General features: G+C 38.1%; 1 pseudogene; it reads right to left on the bottom strand.

Annotated features, from left to right (window-relative positions):
• Positions 1-7,765: 7,765 nt before the first annotated feature.
• On the bottom strand, positions 7,766-17,496 carry LOC119798060 (annotated as a pseudogene).
• Positions 17,497-21,227: the final 3,731 nt, after the last annotated feature.

The following is a 21,227-nucleotide window of genomic DNA, read 5'->3' on the forward strand; positions in this document are numbered from 1 at the left end:
AATGTACAAATTATACAAACTATTTTATATATTCGATATCCTGACTTGTAGTTTTGCGCTGCTTTAAATTCTTGTCTTATGAGAGGTGTCTTATAAAACCCTATAGGGTCTTCTTAACCATTTTGTCGCTTTTTACTGTAACCAGTATTTGTATGTGCATATAAATCTTAAAAAAATTTAAATAAAATACACTTCACAAGTACATATTATAAACATTTAGTTACATATTAAACATTTTGGTAATCAATCACAAATTTACAAGAATGAATTTGTGATTCATATTAATAGATTTTTGTATTTTTGATTTTCACTTAAGTCGTTTTTTCAAAGTTTTTACCATTTACCTTCATCTCAGATGAAGATCTGTTAATACATGTATCTATAAGATGTCAACAAGGGAAAAAAAACATAAATCTGATCACATTTATTTGTATTATTGACCTACAAATTAGGATAATTGATTACGCTTAGTTTTTTTTTTTGACATTTTTCTTACTCCATAGATTAAAATATACTTCCTGTGCTTTATGTAAATCTTGTGGGCCACATAGTAGATGGTTTAGGACTCACCCTGTGCTGTCTGCTGTCAGGGTTTTCCTCACTGTCCTCCGTGTCACAGAGCATTATATTTAGCTCCAATATGGCCGCAGCGCACCTTCCTTTCTCTCCCTAATTGCAGTTTGTGCCTAAATATCACTTTTCATAGCTGAGTTCAATTTCCGCAGCAAGTTCTTAATTAAAAAGTCCCGGTTTTTAAGTCAACCCTTTCGTAGACGGACTGTACTCAACTTCAGCGTTCCTTGTGATGTCGTTTCCATGGAAACGACGCTGCGCGCTACGTCACTTCACGTTGCCATTAAGGCTCCGGTTGGGCCAAAACAGTTTGGAGGTAAGACGTGTGGTGAGTATCGAATATTTCAGCCAAAAACCTAGATTGTTACGCAGTTTTATATGGAAAACACATCCTTCCAGACGTTCCAGTCGGATTTCAGGCACATTTGTTTCACTTTTTAATTCTTCTTTTACAGTTGTTGTTGTTTTTGTTTGTTTTTTTGTTTCTGGAGGGAAGCAATAGTACAAAGAGGATTGGGGCCACTGAATAAAATAAAAAAGTTAACTGATATTTAAATTTTATTGCAGCATATTATGAAAAAATATATATAATTCTGACTTTACTCTCAGAATTCTGACTTTAATCTCATAATTCTGACTTTTTTCTCACATTCTGACTTTTTCTCAGAATTCTGACAAAAATTTTACAATTCTGACTTTAATCTCAGAATTCTGACTTAAATCTCAGAATTTTGACTTTTTTCCTCACAATTCAAACTTTAATCTCACAATTCTGACTTTTTCTCACAATTCTGACTTTTTTCCTCAGAATTCTGACTTTAATCTCAGAATTCAAAGTTTTTTTCTCAGAATTCTGACTTTAATCTCAGTATTCTGACCTTTTCCCTCACAAATCTGACTTTAATTTCACAATTCTGACTTTTTCTTACAATTCTTATTTTAATCTAAGAATTCCGACTTAAATCTCAGTATTCTGACTCACTCTGGATCATAAAAAAGTTGCCTTGTTGTGTAATTTTCCACCAACGTGTTACTGGCCCTCCCAAACAACTCACATCCTTGTCAGTGAAGCTGAGTGCTCCCACATATCTTCCTTCATGGTGCCCATCTACATTAAGATCCAAAATTCTGAGATTAAATTCTGAGAAAAAAGGCAGAATTCTCAGATTACAGTCAAAATTCTGACTTTTTCCCCATATTAAACTAAAATAAAATTTAAAAAATCAGTCAACTTTTTTATTTTTTCTCCAATTGCTCAACTCAGGACTGGTTCTTCCAGTTTTACATCATACGGGAAGCCAAAAGTGTCACATGAAGATGTTTATCAATTGAAAATGTATTTAGCAAACATAGATAGATAACTTAAAATGTAGACATTTAAAGAAAAGGGATTTTTATTTTGTTAGTTTCTCTTTTTATTATTTTAAATGCTTGTGGTCCCTTGAACATACTTTAATTTTATGCAGGGGTAAGAAATAAAAAATATGAAAATTAAACCAAAATCGAACCAAAAAGATAATTTTTAATGAAAGGATTTTGATTTTCTCACATGAGTTATTAGATACATCCACAATGTCATCTACCAGTCTAACATGGACAATGGAAGTATTTGCTAATGCTAATATGAAAAGACTTTTTATTAAACAGTACTTTACAATGCATCATTAAAAGTATTCACTTTCATGCATTTTTCATTTTTACAATTAGTTTAATCTCATCTGTATTCCAAATGGTACTAGAAAAATCTGTTTTCTCACAATTATATACATAATAACTATTATGCCAATGTGAAAAACATTTTGCTAATTTGTTAGAAATACAAAGTTATGAAGTTACATTTGAATGCTGATCCAACTTTGGCTGCAGTTAAAGAGTCAATACTTGTTTATACTGTTTAGTAAACAGTATATCCTAACTGTTTAACTTACATTGATGCTATGCTTAAAGGGATAGTTCGGGATTTTTGACATGAATCTGTATGGCATCCCCATCACCAGTGTCATGCAATCACACTGACTTACCCCTGGCAGCATCCTGTGAGCAGAGTTCTCGTCCAGCTTTGGTCAAGCCGAAAGTAGTCCGGCAGGTTTGCTAGACCCAGCGAAATAAAACGTTTCTCTTCCCAAAACATTATGTGTTCAAAAGAGTGATATTTTTGCATCCCAAAAACATTGTAGTGGAAAAAGTCACACGTCGTTATCACTTGGTCCTGTTTTCTCTCTGTTCGTATCAGTGCGCGCCGTCATTCCAACAGCCAGATGCAAGTCTCGCTCCGCCTAGCGCGGAGCGAGACTTGCATCTGGCTGTTGTCAGGTTAGTAGGCCCTAGCTGTCAGGTCATGATGTCGCGCGCACTGATAGGAACAGAGAGAAAATAGGACCAAGTGATAACGACGTGTGACTTTTTCCACTACAATGTTTTTGGGATGCAAAAATATCACTCTTTTGAACACATAATGTTTTGGGAAGAGAAACGTTTTATTTCGCTGGGTCTAGCAAACCTGCCTGACTACTTTCGGCTTGACCAAAGCTGGACAAGAACTCTGCTCACAGGATGCTGCCAGGGGTAAGTCAGTGTGATTGCATGACACTGGTGATGGGGATGCCATACAGATTCATGTCAAAAATCCCGAACTATCCCTTTAAGTTAAATGCCTTGGATCCTTTACAAGAACAGGTCCTACGCATTGATTATTTGTCATAAGAATTACTTGTCTAATTTTACAAAAGTAATAAAAAAGTCTCTTTTTTACTAAGTGTAACATTTTACGAGATGGCTCCTATAAAACTGTTATGACTTTAAAGGTGATGACAGTCATAATAGATGCATCAATAATTGATGATTTTAGATTTATTTTTTTATTTTTTGGGGAATTCGGGTTTTCATTGAAAAGTCTGAAAGTGTTGTTTAATTTATCACCACTAGAGGGTGGTGTTTAGTTATATTCACAGCCACAATCTTCCCATCATCGAGGAGCTGGGACCATATTCATTATTTTTAATTACCCTTTTTTATCAGAATCAACAAGGGATCAGTTTTGCCTACTTTAGAAAGTTTTTATTTTGTGAAAACAAAATATCAGAGTTCATGAGGAACTGCAGTTTGGGTGTATACAAACTGAAGCGGTCTTTCTCATGTTGGACATCTGGTGCAGCATCAGGACCAAAGGCTGATGCAGCACCTCTGGCTGCGGTGAGAGAAGAAGCTGTTAATGGAGTCTGGAAGACCTCAATCATGGCTGCTGGTCACTGAGTTCATAATCCATGAAGGTCCTAATTCCTTTCCAGTTTCAGTGGGTTGTTGTTACTGAAGTTTTCCACAATGTCTTGCTTTTACCTGGCTATGCCTGCAGGATGCCCTTTTTCAGATTATTAATTTTTTACTATCAGAAAATCCACACACTAGTTAAAAACCGTCAAAGAGATCATATCTCCACTTTTAGCTTCCCTTCATTGGTTAACTACAGAATTGATTTTTAAATCCTTCTTCTTTCTAATAACATCCTAAATAATAATACAGGAGATTCACTTAAATATAATATAGATATGTTTAGACTTAGACAATTTTTATTGTCATTTTGTCTGCACAGAATGTAAACAAAATGAAATTTCGTTTAGTACAGCTTTCAGACAGTAAATGAACATCTCCCATCCTTAAGGTGCAGCCATGATCAAATGTTAACAGTGTGGGAGAAAAACACATGGATGTGGAAGTTCAAAGCATTAATATATATGGTGCAAATATGAGGTATTTTTGGTTGGGTGTTGTCAATTTGATGCAGAATTTGTGACATGATTTAGAGGTTTTTCAACAGTTCAGCTGTCTGATGGCGGTGGGGAAGAAGCTGTTGCAGAATCTGCTGGACCTGCACCAGATGCTGCAAAGCTTCTTCCCAGAGGGCAGCAGGGAGAACAGTCCATGGTGGGGGGGTGAGGGGTCATTGATGATGTTATGGGCTCGGGACACGCAGCCCTGGGATGAAATGTCTTTAATGGAGGGAAGAGGAGCCCCCATGATCCTCTCTGCTGTTCTCACTTTCTTCCAGTCTGAGGCGCTGCAGCCTCCACACCACACAGTGAGACAGCTGGTCAGAACGCTCTCTATGGTGCTTCTGTAGAAGGTAGTGAGAATGGGTGGGGGCAGGTGGGCTAACCTCATCCTCTGCAGGAAGTACATGCGCTTCTGTGCCCTTTTGACCAGTGAGGTGGTGTTTACATTCCAGGTGAGGATGTGTGTAATGTCCACCCCCAGGAATTTGGTGCTGCTGACCACCTCTACAGCTGAGCTGTTGATGACCAGTGGATCATGGTTAGGACGGTTCTTAACCAGATGCCCCGATAAGTGCGGGACTGCTCACCATTTGTCACTTCTACCCTGGTGTCCCACATATTAAAAAGCAATGTCAATCATCTGCCTGGTCAAATACTAGAAAAGTCTAAACATTTTTACTTATATATCAACTTAAATTCCTAAATAGAAAGAAATTTAGAGCAAAGTCACTGTCAGGGAGCCAACTTACTCTCTCTTCAAAATAACACTGATGTCGAATCGGCTTTACGTTTCAGGACAAAGTCAAATTCAAGAAAAGTAAATATATGTTTGTTTAATAAATGCAGTCTGAAATATTTAAATCTAATCGAGTCTGCCTTATTAAAATTTTGTTTTTTGACACATATATTCTTATTAACTAAATATCATCCTACTCTTATTGTTATGGGATAGTGATAACTACCTATTGTTGAATTTTTATCAATGAACCACTAACATATACCAGCTAACACATTAGAGACAATAGTTAAATCAATAACTGATTCTATCCCTGCTCTTAGATTCATTCCCCTCCCATCATTAATACATACAAGACTATTCATTCATCCATTTATCTTCTATAACTTGTCCATTTATATCACTACATTAACCCCACAATGTACTTTTTGCATTAAAATCCCCACATCAAATTATTTTCCCTTCAAATTATCAACTTAACTCCTCCATTATTTCAATTGACCTTGCTGTTCGTTCTCTCTCTCGTTTTCAGTGACTAAAAACATAGGCTATGTTTTTAGTCACTGTAGTCTGTTTCTTTTGCCTTCTTCCTGACTTCACATCCTCCATATGCAACTCTATGTCGTCCTCCACAGTTACAACATTGTTCTTGTACTTCTTTACATTTTTCTAACTTGTTATCTTCACCACATTTTGGACATTTATGTGTCCATACCTTTGACATTTGAAACGGCAAAGCTATGATGGGAGAGAAGGTCTGACCTGAAAACTGAGGTAACCCATTTTGATGTTTTGTGGAAACTCTTTTCTTCAATTTCAATGAGGATGGATTAAACTTCCTTTTTTCCATTTATTATTTTTGAAAATCTCTTCAGATTATTCACTTTTGAACCTACAATACTTGTCTTTATTTTATCAAGATCTTCATCTAGAGGTATCCCATAAATATATCCTCCAATTTCTTTAATTTCTCCCATTATTATTTCCTCCAGCAGCTTTTTTACAGATATTATCCACATTTTAAGACTTTTTCTTTTGTTCTTAATTTTCAAAAATTGACAATGGGTTTAACTTGTAAAAAAAACTTTTCCAATTGTGCAGCTTGAAATCTGGAGGTTCTGAGTTTGAGCCCCACTCCCACAGACTGCCACTCTGGGTCCCTGAGCAAGACCCTTAATCCCTGATTGCTCCCCACCATGGCAGCCCACTGCTCCCCGAGGGGATGGGTTAAATGCAGAATTAAATTTCTCCAATGTGAGATCAATAAGTTCAATTAAACATTTTTTTTATTTCTCTTAAAACCACAATGGGACTTAAGTTATCCTTTTCTTACTCATTTTTAAATATTGATACTATTTTAAATTCCTCCCTCATAACTTTCCTTCTAACTATCCTTTCTTCTTCTGAACCAGGTTCTTCCAGTTCTCGTTTACTAACTTCAATATCACCCTTTCCTTCATCTATTTTATTTCTTCCACATTCTCTCCCTTTTCCCACTGGCGTCCACCCTTCAAAATCCATCTCCCTTGTTTTCTTTCTCCATTTTCAGCCAAGTCATTCCTAAACCAGTTTATGCCCAAATCCATCTTTTTCAAATTATGATATATTTCTATGTTTTGTTTTTCCTGCGCCGGTTCAAGTCAACCGCCCGCCTTAATTGCAATATGAAAATGTTTTTTGTTTAGTTGTTCAAAAAACAAAGATATGTTACTGTTAATTCCATAAATACCAAGCTCGGAGGAACGGTTTTACCTGGTACCGCCCCCTGTTGCAGCGGATGTTACATCACATCGAACAAAAGGCAATAATAACAGAATTCACCTCTGATCTGGTATTTCTATATTTAGTTATATTAAATAATATAAAAAGAACATTAAAGGGAAACACGTTTTTTTATTTTTTTTTTACAATGGCCCCTTGATCTTACATTATTACATTATTATTGTTTTGAAAAATATATAAATATAACCGCAGATGTCTGAGGGTCAGTGATTGGCCTACATGTTCTGAATGCTGGCGTACCATAAAGAATAAATGATGAACAGTTTAGTTTGTGCCTTCAACTCATTGCCCAAAGGAAGACGTTACTGGATATAACCTAACCTAATATCTTTAGAACGGCTCCAACTGACACAAAATATGAGTGAGTTAAACATGATGTAATAACGTAAAATCAAGGGCCAAATGTAAAAAAAATAAAAAATGGTGTTCCCTTTCAATAAATAAATTAACTGCTTTATTGTCCATATTATTAAATTATTTAATCATCAACCCAGAAATAGAAAATCTAAAACAGTAAGAAGCTGAGAATAAAACAAAAGCATACTGTATTTTGTTGAATGCATTTTTAATGACCAATCACTATAAGCAAGAAAATAGTTTAAAACAATTTAAAAACAAAATTACTTATAACAAACTTTTGTTACTGTGAGGAAATGACAGAATTTAACAATTATTAATAAACCTACACAGCCTTAAAATGAATAAAAACCTTAACAATCAACGGGGTCAATAAAACCATTTAAACCTATCCTAGAAAAAAAAACACTTAGAGAACTCAGGTTACTTCTATTTTTCATAGTAAAATTATTAACAGACTTGTTGCTACCATCAGCAAAACACCTGATGGCATAAAAACTGTTAAGAACCAGAACATTTTCAGGTAAAACACAAAGAAACGATGACTTCATGGAGTCTTTTTCAGGGTAGAAGACTCCAGCCTTGTGTCGGATCTGGCCTCCTCTTCCCTTGCTTTGTCGTTTTCCTCTTCAGCCAGCGGGTAGGGACGCAGGTCCAGGGTCAAAATGCGACTAAACATGCAGTGATCAAGCTGTGAAAAGGAAAACATCCGTTCAAATGGATTTATAGCAGTTTAAAAATGCTCTGCCCGGTAACAGAGGGGGTTCTGAAAGTTCCTCACATTCGAGCAGACTCCAAGAAGAGCATCAGCTTTGGAGAAAAATTTCTCCTTCAGGGAAATGACAATGATCTGCATGTTCACTTTGGACTCCTCTCTGATGAAGCTGGTCACCTGGAGGAGTCAAAGCCAATCAGTTATAAACAAACGGACAAACAGTGTCAGAGTAAAGCTGTTCAGTTACAGGATGACTCCGTTTTACCAGTTTCCTGCACTCCTGACATATTCAACACATCCTTTTGATTTTTGATTTAATGACCGACACACTGTGGAGGGCATTTTCTTCCATCATTCTTGAAGCATATAAAATTTTGTCAATGGAAAAAAAAAAGAAATCCAGAAATAAAACAAAAAAAAATTTCAATAAATGGTTTGAATAACTTTTCTGTCTTCTCAGCTTTTATTTTTCATATTAATTTTATTTTTTGGGTTTTATTTTTTCAAACAGATTTTATATTTTAACCTTTTTTTTCTTTTTTCAAATTTCGACATTTCAGATGGAATTTTAAATAATTTCAAATATTGCATTCCTTTCAAATCTTGTTTAAAAGATCCTCTTCACTCGAAGCACAACAACATTTGTTTTTCACCAATTAAATGCTGCTAATGTCCAGCAGACCAATAGAAATGAAGAGGAAAGCCCGCATCCAAAGGTAAAGAGAACCTGATCTGTACGACTAAATTAGAAAACAATGACATACATAAAGCTAAATCTAAAAAAGAGAAATAATGAAAAAAAAACAATATATAAAATTAATAACATTTTCAAAAATTAATTAAAAAAAAGGAAAAACTGAGAAACTAGTAGTCTCAAAACCTTATTTTAAATAAGTGTTTCAAAGTTTTATTTTTGGATTGCATATTTTCCAAATTTTTTATTAAAAAGTGTGTTATTTGTTTGCAACAATATTGGACCAAAATGCACTCCGTAGAGTAACAATAGATAAAATCCCACAGAGCGCATCATGCTTGCTTTCACCTTGCCAATGTTAGTGTTGTCCAGAGCTGCATCCACCTCATCCAGGATGAAGAAAGGAGCCGGACGGAAGCTAACAGAGACAATAATAAAAATCAACAATGAAAATGCACTGAAAGGTAAAATCTGTGGTCAAAATGGAGTTACCTATTTATAGCAAACAGCAAAGCCAGAGCAGCGATGGCTTTTTCTCCACCAGACATATTGTCCATAGACATGAAGCGCTTCCCTGAAGCCACACAGTGGTAGTTGATGCCGCCTAAATATGGTTCCTCAGGATTCTCAGCAGTCAGGATGGCCTGGAGCAAACAGAGGTTCAACTATTAGGAATTCCTTTATAAGATAATCACATTTTCATCAAACATTTCTTTTTTTAATCTTCAGGAATCTGTTGGTGGTGTATGGAGAGAAATGTGTTCCGATATAATAGCAAGCAAAAACTAAATATTTTCTCTGTTTTCTTCTTTGTTTTTTCCCATGATTTTTGGAGGAACTGCATCCTTTTTTATTTTACAGCTAAACATTTTTTCCCCTGAAGGTCGAGGCGAGGACATATTTATGTTCTTAGGCCTCACGGCCATGTTGGATGTGGCAGACCTGCTGTTATCTCATAATATAGTTTATGTCCCTCCCTAATATCAAAAAAATATGTTCTTATTAATAAAAGTTTATGGCTGTATTGATTTGGCTTTATTCTGCTGATGTTAGGACCTATCTCAGGATTTAAAATAAAATCCGCTATAGCCTGGCCCTAATATAACCAGGAGCCTGAACTGGTTCTGCAAATGACTCTATGACCGTGTCCAAATTTTCGCACTAATCACTATAAAGGGCACTATATAGTGGTTACGCCATTTTAGATGAGTGTCTGAACATTTAGTGGATGAAAAAGTAGTGGACCCGAAATTTCCCAAAATGCAACATGAGAAGTAGTGATCATCCATGGCCACTAGAAGAATTGATATATCCCAGACTGTCGCAATCCAACAGCGGCGACAAATGGCAAAGATGGCGCAGGCACTGTGCGGGGAGGCGGAGTCACCTGACCAATGGGGAGTAAAAAGTAGTGATCATCTGTCCAAACAGTCAGTTAACTGAGTTCACTATAAAGTCCCCTATATTGTCCCCGCTCTATATACTGATTGAGGGATTTAGGGGTTAGGGCGGACGTTCGGACACAGCTGATGTTTTTGGTCCTGACATTCCAACTTCCTTATCATGATGTTTTTCTCATGCTACCTTTTAATTCTAAATAATATAACTTTTGTCTTGTTATATTTTCACTTTACTCTCTTGACTTTTTATATCATATTACTGATTTTAACCCTTTATTTCCCTAAAAGATAACATATGCCCCTAATACTTTACCATTAATCTGTGTCTATACCAGATATGGAAAGGTTTACACATGATGTTTCTATGATCAAGCTTTTTCTTCTCATTGCTTTCTTAAAGCTTTAGCTTTGGAAAACCTACACAGAATAAAGAAGTTAAGAAGTTTACTCTAGTGGGTAGAAAATAGCATTTTGTTTCTTGTTAGCTGGTTTCCCTGCTGGATTCACATTATGATTCAGAGGGATTTACACTATTTCCCCCAAAGTTATCAATATCTGTTTGTTAAATTATGCTATCAAGGGAGAAAACTATCACAATTTTCTTTGTTCTTACGAGTGAAAACTGATGGCAGCAGATCTGGTTTGTGCTATAAAACATTTGGTAGATTTCCACGCAGCAGAGGAATGATGGGTGATTTCTCCCTCTAGCTCCTCTCTGCCACATTCAATGCGGCGGTGACATCGACATTCATGACAGAGGCGAAAGAGGCATCTATGTATTCATGTTTATGTTTCTATTGGTCTGTTAGCAAACAGCGTGGTGTCTTTTCTAGGGCTGCAACTCATGATTCTTTTACTAATCAATTAAACTGTTGTTTGTTATTTCAGCAGATTAATAATCGGATAGCCACGGGGGTCCCTTGTAGAAGTATTTTTACAAAATGAAACCAGGTGAAACTCAAATCAATTAGTGAATCGGACCACCTGCACTTGGCTGATCTCGTCCAGGCTGCCCACTAGCAGACTGATCGGCAGGTCCTGGATTTTGCAGGCGAGCAGCATGTTGTGTTGAGCCATGCGCTTCTGTTCCAGGGCCGTCTCAGCAGACATGACCTCTCACTGAAGTTTGGTCAGTTCCCTTTCAAAAGGAGAAACAGAAACACTGGGGTGATTAAAACCTAAGCCAAAAGTAGCTTCCTCCCAAAGACAAAAAAGTTGACATTGGGCTTCATGATAAAAAATGTTCATATGAACAAATTTATTCTTAAATTGTTCGTAGGAATAATTAGGAGAAATTGTCGCATTCACCAATTTTCTCCTATTTGTAATCTTCTCTCGGGTACGAGAACAATTTTGTGCCATGAAAACTGTGTTTTTAATACATTAACTCCTTATTTGCACATAGGTAGTAAGTAGAGACTGACACTGGAGTGGATTTTCACTCCTGTCCCGTTCCACTCCCACAGAAAAAAATTGTGTCCCGTCCCGATCCCGGGCCAGAGTAGAAATCAAAATCCTGTCCCGTCCCACTCCTGGTGAAATGACTCCCGCTCCCATTCAGAATGACTCCCGCTCCCGCCACCGCACCCCTCCCATTCTTGTTTTTTTTTTTGAGCGTGGGTGAAAAACTCAGAGCGGAAGAACTGTTGGTTTTTGGGTAGTGTAGTTTTTTTGACTCGCATTATAGTGTAGGCTTCAAGGAAAAAAACTACAAAATGGCCGCGCCAGTACTGGATTTTTTTTCTTTCTATTTTATTTTATTTTTTGGCATCGATCCTAGTTTTTTTTTGTGTTATTATTGGTTTGCTCCCGTTAATGTTTAATCCTGTACCGTCCCAATCACGTGATCGTTACTAATACTGACTCCCATCCCACCGGAATCCCGTGACCCGAAAAAATGTCAGTCTCTAGTAGTGAACACACTCCTGCCCTGACAGAAAAAAGTAAAAGCTCCCCACTCTATGCTGGTTATGATGATCTGACTGCCTTTAAAACCATTATGGAAATATGTTGATACCCCGTGTGAAATTAGATATTAGACCATGCTTTTTCTTGGCTAAATAAAAGTAACATTGTTCCATTCTTTATGCTGAAAAGTAGGGAGTTGAAGCAGGTTTGAAAAAGACAAGGGGAATATAGATAAACATGTCCTTACTGTGTTTAAGGTTCTCACATCCTTTTTCTGGTGTGAACGGAAAACAATTGTCTGAAATGTTTACCTGGCTAAATTTATGTCCTTGATGAACTGAGGTGTTCATCATGAAGAATAACCAAATGTTCAAGTTTGAGTGAGATCTTTATGCAGGGGTGGGTTCGTTCCCCTGGGGGGAATGTGTTTGTGTAAGGCAGTGGTCTCCAACCCTGGTCCTCAAGATCTACTGTCCTACAGATTTTAGATGCATCCCTGCTTCAACACAGCTGAATCAAATGATTGATTACCTTTTCAAGCCATTCATTTGATTCAGCTGTGTTGAAGCAGGGATGCATCTAAAATCTGTAGGACAGTAGATCTTGAGGACCAGGGTTGGAGACCACTGGTGTAAGGTATAAAATGTATGTACTGAAATGCCTCAGTCAGAGAGAGCTTTATCTCCCTCTCCATCTAAAGGACATTAAATTAAACTGAATATTATCTTGCAAGATATGCTTACGACTCAGTTTCCTAACTTCACACTTGACTTTTAATAAACATAACAGGATCAGAAACGGTGTCCTAAAACAAATTTATCTCCTCATTGGCACATAAACCATCAGGGGAAGGCTGTGAAAACGAAAACCCTGCGCTGGACTGCTGGGTTGCAAACTCAGCAACTTTGTCCCTATATTTAGCGATTCTTCAATCTTTATTTCTTTTGAACGACTAGCGACAAAATTTAGCACTACTTCCTGTCTTGCTGGAGACTTTGATGATGACACAAGAACCAACGACTCTGAGTTTAGTATATTTAGTGAGTAGTGAGCGAGCCCCTCCCTCCTCACTGCAGCTGCAGCCTGTTTCTGCAGTTAGAGATGGAAGAGCGACTCCAGTTCCCCATTGAACATGAGCCACACATGAACACAGCTTCCACTGATTCCCTGAATTAACAAGCGGGATGTAAATATAATATACATTTTTTTCCTTTGAACATGTAGAACTAAATTAGATCCTCTCTGTATTGAATTCATACACAGTCTCATCCACAGTCTGCCTGTTAACTATCTTTAAGGTGAATTTAGTAATATAAAATGATTTAGTTTAAGCTCAGGTTAAAACACAAGAAAATGTCATACAGTTTATCTTGATTTTTAAATATATTTGGAGTATTTTTAATCACTTCTTGCTAATTTTGATGTACCTATAATATATAACATACTATTATAATTACAGTGACAGCATGAGGCCTCCAGCATTTACTGTTCTGATGATTTTTTAGCAACACAGCTAACAAGGTTTATAGGTTTAAAGCAGATTGGATCCAACTCTTCCCTTGGCTTGAGTTTGAGGACGAAGAGCAGAAGCAGGCAGGTAATTCATGAATGGAAACCTCAATTTGAAAAAAGATATCCTCGCGAAACATGAATTATTACCCAGATTAATGTTTTGTTTCTTTATAATTCTGCTATTTAGCAAATTCTGAGTGTCGCTAATTTCCTTTCTGTTCTCCTGAATGTTTTCATCTGAGAGCTCTAATGCTGTTGGTAACAAAGCAAAGTGTACAGCCCTGCTTATGTATCACAATAAGCAGTGGTGCAGAGTGAACAGCATAGTAAAGGGGATTTTTACTTGTTGATCTCCTGTAGGTGTTGAGTTTTCTAGCTGAGCTCAGCTTTCAATGAAGCCACCTGGTTTTTTCTAAGGAGAAGCTGGTTCTTCATCTCCTGAAGCTTCTTCTGAGCCTCCTCTACTACCTGCAGAAGCTTCTTCTCATCCTGACGAGAATAAAACAACAAAAACTGGCTTTGATGAAAGAATAACACAACATAAAGGCTCTATAATAAAACATAGCAGAAATCCAGTGTGATGATCTGCAGCATAAACGTATCGTCAACTCTTCTTGAATCGTTAAATTTTCTTATTTTCCATTCCTAGTTCCGATCCCAGTCCGCCTATCAGAAACAGATGCTTCCTAATCTGTTTGTGCAGCAACAGAACTATGGAGATATCTAAAAGTGCGCATACACTGCAATATTTTCAATCGTTGCACGCAGCTACAGCTCAAACTGCACAACGAAACCGAAGGGTTTAAAAGTTTACGGCTCACGGTGCATATTCTCATCGTACGGCCCAAAGCTCTAATGCGATCTAACTGCTCACACTGTTCGTCAGAATCAGCGGCGAGAGATGGCGCTAGTCAGACTCATCAATCTGACAGAAGAAGAAGAACTCCCTTGTTTGTGCATGCGTAGTGCTCGAGTTTCTGGTAAATCGGCTCATAGATCTGCTTTAACAGCAGAATTTGCCCACAAACTCCTTATGATGGCCGACTGAATTTCAAACATGTTTGATTTTCTCCCAAACTAACGATTCCTGATCGGGAGGTGGTGGTGAGAGGCTAATCGCCCCTGGTTACACCCTGTATACTACACGCCGCAGGACGCACGAGGAGGCTGAAATTTAGCCCGATCCAAAAATTCTCACACGACTGGAGAATCGTCCCAAAAAGGGCAAAACAATGTACAGTGTATGCCTGGTTTAACCTGACGCTCTGTGCGGCGGCATTTAAAAATGTGTCTTAAAGCTGATGAAAGCGTTTTTATACTTTCTTCCTCTTACCTTACATGTTAACAGATTCCCGCAATCTAATTCTGCCTTTGATGAAACCCACTAACTGAACGAAGGAGTTTAAATTCTGATCGTTCCTCTGCCCCTAAAAGTAAAACATCTCTACTTCCACGTCTAGTTGAGTGGAACTGATGAGCATTAAACGCCGCTAAGGGTATAAACTTTGTCATATCAGCTCCACCTACAGGGCTGGAGTGAGAAGGCCAGTCGTCTTTTTTGATATGAAACCAAAAAGTGTAAAAAGAGGTCAAACATTAGACATCTGTCAGGCGGGGATTTGTTTCTTTATGGCATTAAAGGATCTCATTTAAGTCTTTTAGCTCGATTAGCTAGACTGAATTTCAGATGCAGTAATAAAAAGCTTTTTGTTTTACCATTTCTTGTCGACCTCTTCCTGCAGCTTTAGGTGCTCCTGTTCAAACTCTCTAATGCTTCCCACACCAATCTGGGCACAGAAGTCTGCAAACACCTCATCCTCGATCTAAAAACACAACCAAAAACATAGTTATCTCTGTTGAGATCAGATTCTAATTCCTCCTCGTCTCTGCTTCACAGGAATCCTGTTTCCCTTGTAAGCTCTGGATGAGCTTAACCTGCCGAGCCTGCCCTCTGAGCCAAACCTGAAGACCCTTCTCTGGATTCCCCTGCAGCTCTTGGCTAAGAGCTGGAAACCCAAAACCAAGATCTGCCCTCAAGTCATAAGTAAGACTCTGAAGCGGTATTGGACTCTGCTGAACTAAACAGTCTCTGGACCCAACATTTCCTCTCTCAAAGTAAAACCCGGACTCCTCAAGGTATTCTTCTGAAACTCTCAAACTCTTCAGTCCCAGAGCTAACTGAACTGTCATCCTCACAGACTCCAGTGAACCTGCCCCCGGCCTGAACCAGTTCCAGTGTTACATTCCATGTGCTTCTGCTTTAATAAACTTTGTCAAACTTTTCATCAGACTCTGTTGTGTTCTGCATATTGGGCTTTTCTGAACCCATCATGACAGGCACATCTTCGAAGGACTGGGTGACTCAGAGAGCATCTATAATTAGTCATGTATCATTAATTAGGGATCAAAAGTAATCACAATCAAAGCTTCACAGACCAAATGTTCTCACTCAAGACTACAGTTTCAGCATTTAACAACAATTTGCGTGTCATCTAATTAAAGGAAAGCTGTTTTAGTTTCCTATGCGCACATTATTTTAAGTTACCTTAGACTAGATAACCTAAGCCTATCAATCCAATAAGGCCAAATTCATCTACTCTCACTCCCACCTGGAGGCCTCCTAAATGTGACCGCTCCTCATGGATAAACCATCTATCCAACTTTACCAATCATTCAGTCACAGAAGGGGACGTCACAGGACAGGTCGGGCCGTTCTCCACCGGAAAACGCTACCCTCTCTACTAGGTAGTAAAAACCGGGGTGACCCCAGGGAAATCCCACTCTCAGCCAATCTGAGCAAGAAACCCTGTTTTGAATCTGATAATTATCATTACCAACTACTTAAAGAACCTGTAAGCCAATCAGGTTCTGAGTCTTTCTACATCAAAGAAAAAGTGGCATAAAACGTGATCTTGGTCGGTCTGGAGCAAAATGTTTCCATGATTTTCATCAAAACAAAATAAAAATAAACCAAAACATATAAATCACAATTAGGTAAAATCAAGAATTATCCTGGTCCGGGTTAAAAACAAATGATGAATATCACTGATGATGATGAATTCTTTCAGTGTCTCTATCACTCATCAATCTAATTGATCAATCAGAGTCTGGTATGGCCTCCTCCACAGCTCCTTTGTTCGCCATGCAGTCCAATGGCAGATAGATGCTGAATCCATGTGGTGGTTCTCATGGACTGTTCTCATCACAGTTCATCAATCCTTTCCTCCGGGATCCTTCGACACACAGAGAGTGCAGTCAGTGTTCTTATCACGATAAACAATGTCTTCAATGAGCAATTCTTTATTCACTCAAAATCTAAGTGCAGTCACAACCAGATATTCTTATCCACAATTACTTTCCCTTTATCCCTTAAATCACCACTTAATTTATTACATTTAAATTAATTATCCATGGACTCTGTGTTTTTTCAGCAGATCATTTCAATGTCTATTCAAAAAAATTTTTTAAATCCCCAAAAACATTAAACATTAAACATAACCTACCTCTCGATGCCTGGCAGTTGAAAGTTATTTATACCAGTATGTATTCAGCCTGAACATCCTATGGATGTTTCTGCTCATTATTTTTTGTTCATATTAGCTAAAAATCACTGCAACTAATATAATCTAATTCAAGGAACCTGTAAATATTTAGAAAACATTTAACCCTTTATTACACATTGTAACACTCAATTCATGGATTAAATAAATTAATTTTAAAACTGTTTCTACATCATAACATATTAAGTTTTAGTTTCGTCCAAACTTATAACTGCATTTTAGTTTACTTTTATCCCCTCCCCATTGAAAATGATTAAAGTTCATTAATCTCTAAGAAAGACCCAGCTTGGCGCAGATTCCCTCCCTTTAAAAACTCCCCCATCAGACCTTGTATCCGTGAATGTTAGTGCATGAAAGAAAACCTCATTCCCATGTGGACCCTTGTGTGTTCTTTGAGTCATTAACCGTGTGTGGGCGTGTTGTTACGTGACAGTATGTGTGTGTGTCTATGTGAGTGGATCTATATGTGGGAAACTGGTCAGGAGCCATCCCGCTACTGGTTTGGAAGAAAAAGTGTATCTTGGAGCAGTGATCCTCTCCAACATGTAAAAAAGTTTGATGTTCAGACAAGTCCATCAGGTTTCCCTCTGTTACCACAGCAGCTTTGAACCATAATAGTCTTGGGGCCCACGTGTCCCCACACCCCCTGAAGGATAAGTGTTTACCTGTGTCATCAGCAGTATCACATAGAGGTAGAAGGAAACAGAGCATCAAAGGTGTTCCTCCCTTCAAGAGGAAATGTCATATTGAATCGTTCATCTGCTCAGAGCACAGGATTGTACTCTGACTCGCTGCTGCTTTCCCAAAACTCAGCAGTACCCAGTTCCTGAAGGTGTTGAATTCGACTGCATCCCCTCTATGCAAAGTGTCCAGCTATAGTCCATTTAAAATATTCTCCAAAAAAGCAGTTCTTCGATGAGAAGAAAAAACAAAAAAAAAACAAAAAGAAAATCTGTTCCAACATCCCCAGAACCAGTCAATAGTTGTCATATCTGGACCCCTGACCAGTTCGAAAAATGTGCAGGAAACATAATCTCCTCTTATATGCGTTATCTCAAATAAACTACCATATTAAGTGTACATCCCCTCTAAAGTATCGATTGCAGCTGTAGTGAAGTAAAGTCAGGTGTTCTTATTGCTTCATGCATAAAAAGTATGGTTACCCATCCCCCAAATTGTATATAGCCCCTCAAATGCTATTTATAACTATGCTCGCAGTAAAAAACAAAAAAAAAACAAATAAAATTAATCAAAACAAATAAAATAAAAATAAAATAAAAAATAAATGGTGAAGTTTTAGTCCCTGGGCCTGATATTGAATCGCCATAAGCTCATTAACTCATTAAGTCTTCATTGTTATTGCTTATATTGAAAGAAACCATCATTTGCTTTAAACATTTGCTCCTAAAATGTTATAATTTCTCCTAAATTGCATTTTGTTGATGCTACTTTACCATTCCCAAAAGCTAAAGTTTCAACTTGTTGTCCCTTTAATAATATTATGCTAATTAATAACTGACCAAACCATTTATCTAAAAACCCAGTTTAATTTATCACATAGTAAAAACATCTCTAAATCCTCTTTTTATTCCTCTATGTAAGAATATCCCACCCCTGATGATATAAAGAAAATTTAGCAGGCCATTTAAAATCTGTCGGTAAAGTTACTCCTATAATATATATTATATGTTGTTGCCATCGCTACTGATATTGTCCTGTAAAAAAAAAAAAAATAATAATAATAAAAATCCTCAACTACCACCGTGTTGTTTAGAAAGATATTACATCTACCTGTTGATCCCCGTAAAGCTAATATATTATTCATAGATCTGTATTAATAAACCGGTTTAAATTAGGTTGCCCATAATTTTTCATTGTGAATAAGAAATCTGGCGTGTCAGTTCACTTATCTTTTTTCATCCGTCTTGTCCGATGATCCCATGACCTTCCATCATCCCATCACTGCCAGTGGCCTTTCCTCGTCCAAAGCAGTGGGCATCCAGTCATTTCCTTAATGTCTGCATCTTAGCAGTTGCAAACCATCCCTCCTTCTGAAGTTTAGGAGCAAAGTTAGTCTCTGTGCCCCTTGTAGGTTAATCCAGAATCAGAATCAGAATCAGGTTTATTGCCATTGTTAGTGAAGGAGTTCACAACTAGGAATTTTTTATGGTACAATCTTGCAACATGAAACATATATGAAATAGTAAATAAAATTATAAAAAACTCTAAAAACACTGGGGTATAAGGCATGCAAAAAATATACTAATATATACACTTAGGATAAAAATATGGATAAATAAATAAAAAAAAAATATATATATATATAAAAAGTAAAATGTACAAGGTAGTGCAAATAGAGCAGTGTGCAATACAGCAGTGTAAATGGCATGGGCAGGTTATGGAGTCTGACATATAGTGTTCATGAGTCTTATGGCAGAGGGGAAGAAGCTGTTTTTATGGCGGGAGGTTCTGGTCCGTATGGACCGTAGCCTCCTCCCTGAGGGGAGAGGTTCTGGTCCGTACGGACCGTAGCCTCCTCCCTGAGGGGAGGAGGTTCAAACAGTCTGTGTCCAGGGTGAGAAGGGTCGGCTGTGATGCGACCTGCACGCCTCCTGGTCCTGGAGACATACAGGTCCTGGAGTGATGGCAGCTTACAGCCGATCACCTTCTCAGCGGAGCGCACAATGCGCTGCAGTTGGTATCTGTCCCTGGCGGTGGCGCCAGCGTACCACACGGTGATGGAGGAGGTGACGATGGACTCAATGATGGAGGTGTAAAACTGCACCAACATCTGGGTTGGCAGCTTAAGTTTTCCTCAGCTGCCGCAGAAAGAACATCCTCTGCTGGGCCTTCTTGACGATGGAGCTGATGGTCGACTCCCACTTGAGGTTCTGGGTGATGGTGGTGCCCAGGAAGCGGAAGGACTCCACGTTGGAGATGGGGGTAGGGCTGTCTGTGAGGGCAAGGGGGGACGGTGGAGCTGTGACCTTTCTGAAGTCCACGATCATCTCCACTGTCTTTTGGGCGTTCAGACCCGGGTTGTTGCTGCTGCACCAGGACACCAGCCGGTCCACCTCCCTCCTGTAGGCAGACTCATCACCGTCCGAGATGAGCCCGATGAGGGGGGTGTCGTCCGCAAACTTGATCAGTTTCACGGACTGATGGCTAGAGGTGCAGCAGTTGGTGTACAGGGAATCCTGTGACTCAAGAAAGAAAGTGTCCAATGTCTCTCCAAACAAAAATCCATCTTTCATTATGAAGCATTTCTATCCGTAGTGTAGTCAAAACTATTCAAACAAAATTAACATGCGTGCCATGTCTTTTTTTTTTTATTTTTTATAAAGGCTAAGATGTTAGTAAACAAACAGAAAACAAACAAACATACAGACACAAACAACGACAAACATGTAAGACGACAAAAAACCCCAGTGGTGCCTCCGACTTCTCCAAAAAGTTGTTGGTTGATCATGTCATCCACTTAAAACATGCAGCTCACAATCTCTATACCCTGTATCTGGCATGCTGCGTTCTTACACCATCTCTCTCATGTCCTAATCCATGGTTCCGATCCAGTCCAGTTACTAACCAAGTCAGTCCAGTCAGTCAGAACCTATTCAAATCCTCCTATCAAAAATTTTTCAACTATCTGAACCCCTCTCTCTCTCTTGCTCTAGTCACTCTCAGCCAAGTTGTCCATTTCACATGTCAGAATTTCTGCAGCTGTTGGGAAAATAAGGGTTAATGCACATCTTAAACAAAACACAATGAAGGATGAGACTTTTGTCAGCCTGTCCTGGAAGAAAAATGTTAACATTTAAGGATTGTTACAAACACAGCCTGAAAAAGAAAAAAAGAACATGTTTAAGCAAAACGATCTCCTGATTCTCCTTAAATTGGCCTCTGAATAATCATGCCTGCTCCCTGACAGCCGTACTGTCACTCTCTACAAGCAGGGAAAAAGTAAATGACCCCTCTGGTTTGTTACCAGGAAAAAGCAATCAAACTGTTCATCAATTAGTCAATAGTTAATCACTTCATTCACAGAAATTTGTAAAGTTAGTAGAATCTAGCATGTCATGCAAAGAAAGTAAGGCCCAGATGAACAGTGAAAAGATAAGTGTTAGTAATGATTAGAGATTCAAATTAATTAGTTTGTGCTTAGGCAGTTTCCAAACGGCATTATACACAGATAAAAATACTTATGGATAAAAACTGGAGGC

The sequence above is a fragment of the Cyprinodon tularosa genome, unplaced genomic scaffold (genome assembly GCF_016077235.1).
Source record: "Cyprinodon tularosa strain WSP-4 unplaced genomic scaffold, ASM1607723v1 ctg609, whole genome shotgun sequence".
Lineage (NCBI taxonomy): Eukaryota > Metazoa > Chordata > Actinopteri > Cyprinodontiformes > Cyprinodontidae > Cyprinodon > Cyprinodon tularosa.